We start from the raw sequence: 12,500 nt of genomic DNA on the forward strand, positions 1-12,500 counted from the left end.
TCTCGTGCGGACCTCCTGTGATTTTGTCCGGATTAAGAGAGGAGCCGGATTATCCGTTTTCGCAGGGATGATGACGTTACACCTGTGGATAGCCTTCGAACTGGAGTAGGTCGTGTGCTTAATCTGTGGGTTAGGGACTCCTTTCCCCCTTCCCTGATTACACGAACGAGTTTATTCACGTATGGCTAACGACTCTTGCCTGGAACCTTGAAATTCGCCTGAGTTCGATGAGCCACACGCCACCTTCTTCAAAATGTTATTATAACTCGTGGTTAAATTTGCCTAAGAACATCGGGATCATATAAATGTGACTTTTTAATCTCTATATTTCTTTACGTGCGTAAAATGCTTAGCAGTTTGGATAATCATGAATAGTCCGAATAACTAAAGGACAAGACAAACTCAACCTGTTTCTTTTTTCTTTATCTCTCAAGCTTTGTTAATGAGGTCTGCTTACAAGTGTTCATCATCTGTTTACTCATTGATCAACGTTTATTTACAAAATTTACAGTCTTCCAGGCCTGAATATTTAAGTGAAGCATGTGCATGTGTGTATGTGTATATATAAGGTATTTTAAGTCGGTATTGCAGATATAGGCCTACACATTCATTATATATGAAACGTATTCATGTTGACAATTATAGGAAAGATGTATTTAACCGATTTCGATTATATCTTCGTTGGAAATACATTTATTTCTGACGAAGATATAATTTAAACCGTTAAATATAAATATCTTATATTGTGAAGGTATTCATTCTTATTCATACCTTTTCTGCATTATTGTATATATGTGTATTAGTATACATGCGTATATATATATGTGTGTGTGTGTGTGTGTGTGTGTGTGTGTGTGTGTGTGTGTGTGTGTGTGTGTGTGTGTGTGTGTGTGTGTGTGTGTGTGTGTAAAATAGCGAAATAGGGAGTGGCATCTCCGCTCTTCCCTCTCCCGGGTCTATATTCACAACTGAACTTCAAAGCTCGGGCTTGACGATCTGAAGGCCTTATACTGAGCACTTGGACAGCATTCCAAATGTGTTGTTCCACAGTTTAGCAAAGGTTGCGAAACTGTCGCTGAACACGAGCGACGATGATTAACACAGACTCCAATAACATAATAATATGATAAACTTTGCCTTTTTATTTGTTTTTGGAGGGGAGTATTGGTGGGGAGGTCTGAGAAATAGAAGTTTTCTTGTAAGGAGGAGAGGAAGGGATAGATGTCCGGGGAGCAGAGGAAAAAGTGGTTGTAGGAGAGGAAGTGGGAGGGAAAGATGGGTGGAACGTTTAGTGTCTGGTGCTACAGGTAGAATGAGGAGAGGGAGGGGTAGGCACCGGGGAAGTGGTAGAAATTGGAGTATCTGGATTTAGACTGGAAAAAGGAATTAGATGGGAGGATAGGAGTAGAGGGAAGATAGTTCGGAATAGAAGGAAGATATACTGGGGGAGAGGACGAGAGATGATGGGAGTGAAGGACGTTTTGGAATAGGCAGAGAAAATCTTGTCTGGCCTCACATAGAGTGAGGCCTTATTTAAATAGATAACTGTTCCTCAGATTCGAACTTGTAGGCAGGGCAGCTCTATAAAACACATTATAGGAGCCACCACAATTGACACGTGCGTGACTGAGCAGAGCAATTTGAATGGTCATGACCAGGTTGGGCACATAGAGGGCAGTGGGCTGTGAAGCGACAATGTTTGGTTGGATGGCCAAAACGCCAACATATGGTCAAACAGGGCGTGGGAGGTCACGTCTACAGAAGCTAATCTTGGCAATATTGGTGTAGGACTTACGTTGGCCACTGGGAGGAATAGTGTAGCACTGGACTGCCACTGCATCATAGTCGAAAGGCAGGCGAGCTGGCCGTTTTCACAGTTTGACCAGTCCTTACCCTAGACAGGATAATTAATCGGGGAGATAGAAACAGTTCCGGTACAAATATTAAGGGAGGAGTGAGGTTGGGCAGGAAAAGGTTTGCCAGTGAGGTCAGTCAGGGTAGATAGTGCACGAGCTTGTGACTCAGATGTAACTGTGCCCAGGCGTGAACGATCGGACCGACTATGCAAGGAAACTTTGCCTACTTGTTTTTTGGAGACATTGTTGGAAGAGAAGGGTATTGTCAGAGTACGGGGCTGTAGGGAGAATCACAAAGAATCGATCATATTTAGCTGGGACAATAAGAGTACTCAAAACTATTGTAGAGGTGGAAACAGTAGAAGGACGAGGGCAATAGGAAGATGGGGTGGTGCAGAGTGAGGTAGAACTGTGGGGAGGAGGACAATAGGGATGAAGAGTAGTAAAAAGGAGTGTAGGGAGGCTGTGCGGTATATGTAATAGATGTTAGGAGAGAGGAAAGGGTTTACTCTGAATGTCCCGGGTGGATGATTCGGAATGGACTGAACTGACTGCAAAGATTGAGGCGGGGGTTAGTATCAGTAGTCGGAGCCGTGGTCCAAGGAGAGGTAGGGTTCGGGCTAGGTATTAATTAAGGGAATGCCGTGCCCATGGTTTCCGGAGGCCGTTCATGACTGATATAAAGACAGGCCTTCATCCTTTCAGCGCGGCTCTCACACCTTAGGAAGTGGGCAGAAGGTGAGGATGAAAAGGAAAAGGAAAGGGGAAGAAAAGACCATGCAAAATTAGTTGAGTCTGAGGTCCAGAGGCAGAACGAATCACGAATTATGACGGCCATAGCCGGACCCGGCTGTCAAGCACACAACCACAGCTTTAAGCTTTGACGACCTGCCTGTGGTTGTTTGGATGTCTGTGCGTATGTGTGTATGTAGTGTGAAAGGCGCGCGTGAAAGGTGACGAGGTGCTTGGAAGGAAATATCTGTGGATAGCTGAACTGGTGGCGCTTGTGCGAGGTCAATCCGTAGCAGTAGCATCGGTCCATCGGTAAGCTGACTACCCCTAAAGGTGAATACAGAGTTTATTTTAATTGTACATTGAGTTTATTTAAAATTATGATGCGGACTTGGCGCATTACGTGATTCATAAGAATAATTTTGTTTTCTTTAATCTGTGAATTAAGAGTTAGTGGTGTGATATCCTTCCCTAAAGGCAGATAACGTATGCCAGAGACAGAGACAGAGATACAGACGTGGAATCCTGCAACTTCGCGTCAGTGGCTTGAACGTTGCAGTCAACCTCCATGGACGTCTTTGACAAAAATATTAGTGAATAAGAAAAGTGAAAGTGAAGGGAGTGTGGAAACGACATTGTTTTGTTTTGTTTTTCTTTTAGTGTTTTAATTAATATATTATTTAAGGTTGATAAATAAATGGTTAAAGGTTTATATTTTTTCACTGAACCCCAATCTTCCCAACCATACATATATATATTCCTGTGTATACAGAGAACGTTCTGAACCAAGGATATCTGCAAAATTAGACCTTTTGACATAATATCCACAACGACTATAGTTGCACTCGACGCCAGAGGGACACACACACACACGTGTGTATCTATTTTCTCATATCTGACCTTATGCTATAATAATGATAAATTTATATATGAAGACTACACATATTAAAACTACATTAAAATCATATATATAATTAGAATATATACAGTAATCGATTTCAGATACACTTTTTTCTTTACAGCAGTCTCAGCGACCTATATGCAACATTCAGTCATACTAATATCATCTCTGTCTTTACAACGCTTTACTGTTTATCAATAATCTATTTACAGATTGAGGGAGGAAGAGTATGCCCGGAGTCGGACCCAGTAGCTCTGTGGCAATCCTATAAGCATGATATAGTTGATGCAGCGCAGGAGTCCATTGGCGAGGGCAAGGCAAAGTTTAATCTCACTGGAGACATTGGAAGCCACAGATGCGTGTTGCATGACTTGACTGAATGGCAATCAGGATTTGCGTTGTTCATTGGTGCGCAGGGATCGGACACTGTTGAGAAGGAACAAGGAATAGTTCATCACGAGTCTTCCTAAAGAGGTTGATGACATTTGCCCCGCCTACCAATCCCCAAGAAAACTGAACTCCAAGCCCTCCTCGCAGATAACTGCAGTCCTCTCAGTGGATGGACAGACATTTCAGATCATGTTGGGGTCCGTAAACGTTGGGCTGAGTATTTTGAGAAGTTGTACCAGGTAAGCCCTCCAGCAGTTAGTCTGGACGCAAGTGGTGTCACAATCCCTGTGCTGGACCAGTCATTAGCGAGGAATCTCCTACCCTAACTGAGATCTGGGAGGTAATCTTTAAGCTAAAGGGTGGAAAAGCTGCAAGCACATGTGATGCCTTTGTTGAACTGTTAAAGGATGGGGGTGAATCTATGACACGCGGCTTGCATACGTTCTTGACTGCCATCTGGTAGTTTGGTTCCATGTCCCCTGACCTGCTCAGTATACCAGGCAAGGTATAATCCCATATTTTTTTTTCTGAAAAGGATCCGTGACCACCGACTTAGGCACCAGAGACCGCAGCAGTCTTGATTCACTCTTGGCAAGTCCACAATAGACCACATCCAACTAGTAACGAGTCATTGTGTAACGCCGTCGTGAGTTCGGTCATGGGCTGTTTGTAGTCTACATCAACCTCAAGGCGTTTGATTCGGTGCATCGAGAATCGCTATGGGAGATCTTGAGACTTAGAGGAATTCCAACACGGATTATTGGTTTAATAGCAAGCCTATATACTGGTACTGAAAGTGCCGTAAAGGTTGTTGAACTTCTTCCCTCTTAACCATGTTCAACACTTTGATGGAGTGGATAGTGAGCAGAGCTACTATCCAAAGTCATTGAAGCAACACTGGGCAAAACAAAGGTCACCGGTATCGACTTTGTCGATGATGTTGCAATACTGTCAGAGTCTTGATGTATTTAGCAATGAGTCTAGGTCTTGGACCTAGAAATCGCCTGGACCTAGACCAAGATCCAGTTAGGGGAAACTGTTCAGTTGATACACGCTTGCAGTGAGGACAATGAAGTCACAGAGAGCTTTACATACCTTGGTAACGTAGTGGATGTCCCTGGGCTGTCAGACCAGGAAGTCAGTAGATAGATTGGTCTGGCAGCAGGACCCATGAACTTAGTCGACAAGAGTATTTGGAGATGTCGGTACCTGTGCAGAGGGACCAAACTATGTCTTCAAGGCCTTGATATTATCTACAGCTTTGGAGCCTCGTCTTTTGTAACAAGTCCCTACGTTGTATCATGGGGTACACTTGGCAGGACCATGTGTCCTACCGACGTCAAAACTGTCAAACCGGCGTGGAACCTGATACTTGCTTAATCCAGGACTGCCAACTCAGGCTATATGGACACCTAGTTCGTTTAGCTGAGGATGACCTTCCCCATCAGGATGTCTCTTCTCGAGTTAATCTTGGGTAGAGTAGGCCTATGGGACGACCTAATAAGTCATGACATGGGTAGTTCAACGAGAAATGTCGCGAGGAGCTAGAGATGGGCCGAGGACCTGCCTGGAGGCTCGTCAAGAGGGACCCCGTGGATGGAAACGAAGGGTGGATGGGGCTATGCGACCCCGTCGGTGTTAGCCCCCCCCCCCCCCAGGTGATTATTATATACCAAAGTAGTTATGCAAAATCTATACTAATTTAACTCTGATAATCACATATAGCGATAGGGTGGGGCTTGGGGCGGGGCCACCGTGTAACGAAGATTTTGTTTCACAAGGCGATATTTCTGGATTTCCAGAATGGTTAATGTTAAAACAAATAAATATGCAAGACATCATAGGTCATATAGTAGTATGGTAAAGTAATGTGGTAAAAAGGGGATGAAGAAAGGAAAAGGAAAGGGGAGAGAAAAAAAATGATCATGTAACATTAGAGGCGAGGGCTGAGGTCTCACGGCAGAGGTGATATCCAACATTGGACCTCAATCTCCGTCCCCTATGCCCTCCCTCGACAATAACGAGCAAGGGATAAGGGGAGTAGATAAGGAATATACAAGAAACACCTCTCCCTCCGTGATGCTCGTAGTTCTTCTTCTTTTATAGAGTTTTAAACTAATTGGTTGTCATGCATGGCTTCAAAATTTGCGCCGACGTGTGTGGGAAAAATGTAAAACATCCTTGCGGGTCATTTTCCGGTGGATAAATTCTTCAGAACAAAAACAATAGAAATATAACAAAAGGAAGAGGAAGAAGAAAAAGGGTTCAGGGGCCATAAGATTATTACAGAATGATCTAAAAACCCTATAAAAGAAAAGAATTCTATGGGATTCGTATCACCGAGAGGCTCAAAATACGAATAATTCGCTTATACGTAGTTACCATATATATTCATTACTACTTCATTTGTAATCAGTTATATGAAATGTGCAAATATTTATTCCCTCATATGCAAATTCGACAGAGTTTTTCAACAAACAACCATAATTTCACTTGTTTTATCAAAATGTTTTCTTAAGAATCATGTTCAAGAAGCACTGTAAGTTTATTTGATTGTCCTAGCTGTAATAAAGGGTATATTGGATCGACGTGTTGGCTCAAGTACAGGATTTTTGATTATACGGGCGATCAATAATAAGGTCCTGCTTCTGAATAAATCGTTATTATCTGCTAAATGTAACCACTCGGACACAGAAGACCACCCTACAATTACTGATATTTCAAGATTATGTCTATATCTACTATATTTCCTAATCTCTAAATTTCTGCACGTCTGTATGATGAAAGCAGTCCTCAGTAATAGCACACCTGTGACCATCATCACCAATTCATTTAGTATGGTGTGCTATATGTTTACTGTGAAAATGTTTACTGTATTGTTTCTGTATAATCATATTTTAACTTAATTTTTGTTTCCTTTTGTATTACATATATGTGTATGTATGTATATATATATATATATATAAATATGTATATATATATATAAATGTATATACATATATATAGATATATATATACATATATATATATATATATATATATATATATATATATATATATATATATTTATATATAAATATAAATGTACATACATATATAAATATATAAAAGGTATGAATGAGAATGAATATCTTCACAATACAAGAGATGTATTTGACCGGTTTCGACTATGTCTTCGTCAGAAATACATAAGGTATCATGTATTTCTGACGAAGACATAGTCGAAACCGGTCAAATACATCTCTTGTATTGTGAAGATATTCATTCTCATTCATACCTTTTATACAATTGTCAACATGAACGTGGTTCATATATAAATATATATATATACATATATATATATAAATGTATATACATATATATAAATATATATATATATATACATATATATATATATATATATATATATATATATATATATATATATAAATATAAATGTACATACATATATATGAATATATATATATATATATATATATATATATATATATGTAAATGTATATACATATATATATATATATATATATATATATATATATAATAATAATAATAAAATGTGTCTATCTATATTTATGGAAGTATAAATATACATGCATCTATCTTCTTTTTAGGCAAATATAAAATGGTAGTTGTGAGTATTAAGTATCCCTTAAGTAGATATTATCATTTGTAGCAATGTGATTAAACACATACATTATCTTCCTTTATCTTCATTGTTACAGTAATTACAGATTTACTTCTTTGTACATGTATATTATCCTTGGGGTATATATGTTCTCATTCAAACTTTAACCCATTCACGATGGGCATGTCTTTAATTTACAGAAATATTTTACGGTATCATATTTTGCTATTTCTAATGTTTATAACATTATAGTAATTATAATGTTTATAATGAAAATAACACCATCGATATTCATAGTAAAAAAATACATTTTCTCGCTAATTCAAGTAAAGGTGAAATCAAGTAAGGCAGAGTCATCTATGAGCAGAGAAATTTCACAAAAAAATATAAAAAATGAGCACAGCATTTTCCCCATTCTTTATTTATTTTCCCCAGCGGCAATGGGTAAAGATATATCCAACATGATTTTTTTCTTCCTTAAAACTCATGAATTGGTATTTTTTAAAAATTATACTGCTTTACTCCCACATCATTCCACTATTTTCAATGGAACTCTTGGCCAGTATCTAGAATTAGATAATTTTTGGACAGCATTTTTTATTTCTTTTTATGGTGAACTATAATACACCTTTTTTTCCAAACGTGTGACTAATTGCAAAAAATAGGAAATTTCTTTGTAAGCACCAGAAGGATTGCATGTAGATTAATCATTAGGAAACTGAAGTGTATGGAATGCATGGAAGTGAGGCATTTCACTCATAAAAAAGAATAAACATCACAGAAGGGAAAGACAAAGGTGTTGATAGAGAAGAGGAAAATAAAATATAACCTCAAGTACAGGCTTATAATGGGAGAGGCCTGTGTGACATATTATAGTGGTGATTGCATTAATTTCTATAAAAGAAGACTTTATTTCTATTCTGCTACATTTCTGATCTGGCAAACATGAGCTTTTATGTAACATGAATTTTAAATATCTCATATACAGTGATACTGCACAATGGAAAACCTTTATGAGCAAAAATTTCAAATTACATGTAGATTCTTCTTCCTTTGCTTTAAGGAATATGACACTCAAATTAATAGTATAAGTATATATTATACTTGTCCAAATTTATTATATATATACTTGTTCACTTATCTTTTACACAATTTTTCACAGAACTCCTTAATGGTGAAATTTCAGGCTCTGGAAAAAAAAAAAAAAAAAAATTACACGATCCATAATCATGTACAAACATTTAAATGTATTTGCTTTTAATAAGTATAAAGTCAAGAAATTTGGAAAGTTCTGTTTCATGCATAATATGTTTTTACTGCTATTTTTATCTGCTGCAATGGTCTTTATGCAGTTGGAATTCACGGATTATAGTGTAAGAGGAAAACTATATAATTACTGTGGCAGCTTCTTTGTTTATTCAACCTCCTGCAAGATTGACGTATATATATATATATCTATATATATATCCATATTTTGCAGACGATAAAAATCATTATAAGTTCTAGTTCTATACATAATTTGTTTTAGTAAAATTAGTTGGTTCATTTAGTAGACTATTTAATATAAATATGAGTTCATTACTCAAAAAACAACTTGTAAATATTATTAACTACATAAAAATAATTTATTACATACATACCATAAACATCATAACTAAGCTATCATTTTGGAATGCAAAAAGAAATAAAGAAGCTTGTGCTTTTAAAAATTATAGTAAAAAATAATGAGATGGAAATGAAATAACGAAGAATCTGAACTCTTGGCAAATCTGACGTCACCTGGTTTAGGAAGTGAAGTCTGTTCACATTTACTACAAAGTCAGAAGAATTGGCAAGTTACAAACACCTAATGTACTTTTTTTTTCGCTCTCATTTTTTTTATTTATTTTGGGGGGTGGGGGGAGTACATGACACTTTATACTTAATGTAGCAATCAAAATTTATATTTAAGATACAACAGTTATGGTTTATGTTGATGTTAATAATTGTTGGTAAAGGGACATTTAAAATGGTTGTAAAATAATAATAAAAATAATGTTTATCTTAATTATCATAATAATAATAAGTAGAACAACAATAATAACGATAGTAAAAATAATAGAAATATTAATAACAGTAATAACAGACTCCAGTATCTACTTTTGTGTAACCTTTGTAGCCCAAAGTGTGCTGCAGACCGTTCATCCTTTTCCAAATCTTAAAAGCATCTTGTTACTACAGACTTGTCAAACGCTTCATGCCTTCCTGACAGTAATCGAAGTACCAAGAGCTCACTCTCTACACGTGGATGGATGACACACATATCACAAATTGCATTTCAAAATAATAGCTATGGCGTGGGATTAATCAGAAACTACGACATACCTCTAGTCCAGCTAGGTCACAATAATTAAGTGCTATATATATGAAATGGTTCGAACAAGACAGCACCAATACCTAGTTGTTCTCTCCAGATGGGTACAATGGATTTTTTTCCCCGCCCTCCCCACTGGCATTTAGTTGTGAGGCCTTGGATAAAACTGTAAAACCAGTGGTAGCTTGATCAGACTTCTCCCAAATCTTTAAGTTATGATGATTTTCTTTTTTTCTTTCCTTTTCCCTTTGTTCTCTATGTTGTAGGTATCAATGCTGTTGTGTTTCGAATCGTACAGGTTCCCTCTTGGGTTGGCTTCCCATCCATAGAGTCAGCTGAGAATGTTGTCATTATATATTGTCTTTATCTCTTGTATTTTTTTTTTTCCTCCTTTCTTTTTTTAATTCTTCTTTTATAAGCTAAGTACTACATCAAGGGCACTAAAAAGATTGGTGCTAAGATGTAATATACACAAAATATTGCAAGTGTTTATCTGAGCTCACCCTGTGCATCATTTGTCAACAGCAGAAGCAAATAGCACAGCTTCTGTCCTGTTGCCGATATCTGGCTCCACTTTTCTGTAGTCTTCCAGATCAGGCACAGAAAGAATACAGAAAGCCAAACTCTGAACAGAAATTCCTGGAATAACTACAGTTCCTTAGCTTTGTGAAGTAGCATTTTGTGAAGAGCTGAAGTAAACCAACTTATCATCTTATACAAGTTCTTGTACAATATCATACATTCGACTATTAAAGAATGACAATAAAAGATATGCAACAAAAGCTCATTAGCATATTCCTTGTAGATTTATTAACATCTCTGTTGTGTGGAACACTGAAATCCCACCTGCTCTCCATATCTCTTATTCAAATCTTAATTGTATTTAACATATACCCAGTATAAATCCTACTCAATGCAAAATATTTGTCATATGATAAATATTCTAGAATAGATAGACATCACTTCTTTTTTCCTTACATAATTAAAAGACACAATAAAATGGTCTGAAAACTGTAGACATACATACATACATACATACATACATACATACATACATACATACATACATACATACATACACACACACACACACACACACACACACACACACACACACACACACACATATGTCTATATATGTGTGCATATATATATATATATGTATATATATATATATATATACATACATATATATACACCTTATATTGCATTAATATATGTATATATATGTATACATGTGTGTATACATATGCAGGTATAGATGTGTATATATATGTATACATATATGTATACATACATACATACATACATACATACATACATACATACATACATACATACATACATACATACATACATGCATGCACACACACACACACACACGCACGAATGCACACACGCCCACGTAGCACGCACGCACGCACGCACACACACAGACACACACACACACACACACACACACACACACACACACACACACACACACACACACAAACAAACACACACACACATATATACACACACACACACACACACACACACAGACACACACACACACACACACACAGACACACAGACACACAGACACACACACACACAAACACAAACAAACACACACACACACACACACACACACACACACACACACACACACACACACACACATACACACACACACACACACACACACACACACACACACACACACACACACACACACACACACACACACACACACACACACACACACACACACACACACACACACACACACACACACACACACACACACACACACACACACACACACACACACACACACACACACACACACACACACACACACACACACACACACACACACACACACACACACACACACACACACACACACACACACACACACACACACACACACAAACACACACATATACATACACCTTCTGATGTTTTATGACCTTGATTATGTGATGATAAAATGTAACTTCTCTCACTGATTCAATTTGCTTATCATAAGAAACCTGTTTCGATACAATAAAAACACCTTTTTTTTTCGTTTTCATTTGATAAAAAAATAATAACTGTAGTGAGTTACTACCATAAAACTGTCACAGTAGAATATAATATAACCATCTTACCAGGACTCACGAGTACAAGAAAAAAAAAAGTATCTGGTTTATTCACGAGCTGATGATACCTAACCGTGTAAAAACCCTCCCCTGCAAAATATTCCTCCATTACCTTGTGTTTATGTATCTGGTATTGTCAAGTGTATTTGCAGCTGACTCAAGAGGCTAATAAATTGAGGGAACTTACACAAGGACCAGCCCTGTGATTGTATTATGATACACATACGCAAACACATGCATACAGAGATGAACAGAAGCACACATCTAAAGAGTTACACACACTCTCATCATTAGTCACTCATGGGTATTAATGCGAAGCCTTCGCTTGCTAATACTTTATATTTAATTCATTGTGAGCACATGCTGCTAGGTGATATTTCAAATCATCTCAGAAGGAAACTGTTACTCAGCAAATTCTGAGAAAGAGGGGGAAAAATAGTACTACTTAGAATGGCAGAAGACAACACCCTTTTGCCCCAGTCCTTTCAACTATCCAGACAGTCCATCAGTGCAC

General features: G+C 37.4%; 1 protein-coding gene across 1 annotated transcript in view; it reads right to left on the bottom strand.

The window, feature by feature from the left end:
• LOC125039583 overlaps window positions 1-376 on the bottom strand; it is a 9,427-nt gene extending 9,051 nt beyond the window's left edge. The window contains exon 1 of the mRNA XM_047633703.1: window positions 1-376. This exon is cut by the window's left edge and continues 897 nt beyond it. The gene's annotated coding sequence lies outside the window, so the exon portion shown is untranslated.
• Window positions 377-12,500: the final 12,124 nt, after the last annotated feature.

Source organism: Penaeus chinensis, chromosome 27 (genome assembly GCF_019202785.1).
Source record: "Penaeus chinensis breed Huanghai No. 1 chromosome 27, ASM1920278v2, whole genome shotgun sequence".
In the NCBI taxonomy this organism is placed as follows: domain Eukaryota; kingdom Metazoa; phylum Arthropoda; class Malacostraca; order Decapoda; family Penaeidae; genus Penaeus; species Penaeus chinensis.